Below are 236 nucleotides of genomic sequence, written 5' to 3' on the forward strand. Positions count from 1 at the left end.
CACCATTTTCTGTTTTTGTTATTGTAATTTAGTTATCAAAATTTATTTGGGTTGTTCATGTGTTAGTGATCATTTCTCTACTTGCGTGCACTGTGGGATGCTTGACAGACAGTTTCATCAACGTTCTGCTGATTCACAGTCAACCCAGCACTGAGACCACATTTGGGTGCATGTTGATGCAAATAACAACTGACAAAGCAAAAATTGTAACTCTCAGTGGTGTGTGTGTGTGTGTG

General features: G+C 39.0%; 1 protein-coding gene across 1 annotated transcript in view; it reads right to left on the reverse strand.

Annotated features, from left to right (window-relative positions):
• The window catches only part of LOC118343223 (chloride channel protein 1-like), a 33411-nt gene that overhangs the window by 17224 nt on the left and 15951 nt on the right, over positions 1-236 (reverse strand). The window lies entirely within an intron of this gene.

The sequence above is a fragment of the Morone saxatilis genome, unplaced genomic scaffold (genome assembly GCF_004916995.1).
Source record: "Morone saxatilis isolate NCDOM2014 unplaced genomic scaffold, NCSU_SB_2.0 Contig9, whole genome shotgun sequence".
In the NCBI taxonomy this organism is placed as follows: domain Eukaryota; kingdom Metazoa; phylum Chordata; class Actinopteri; family Moronidae; genus Morone; species Morone saxatilis.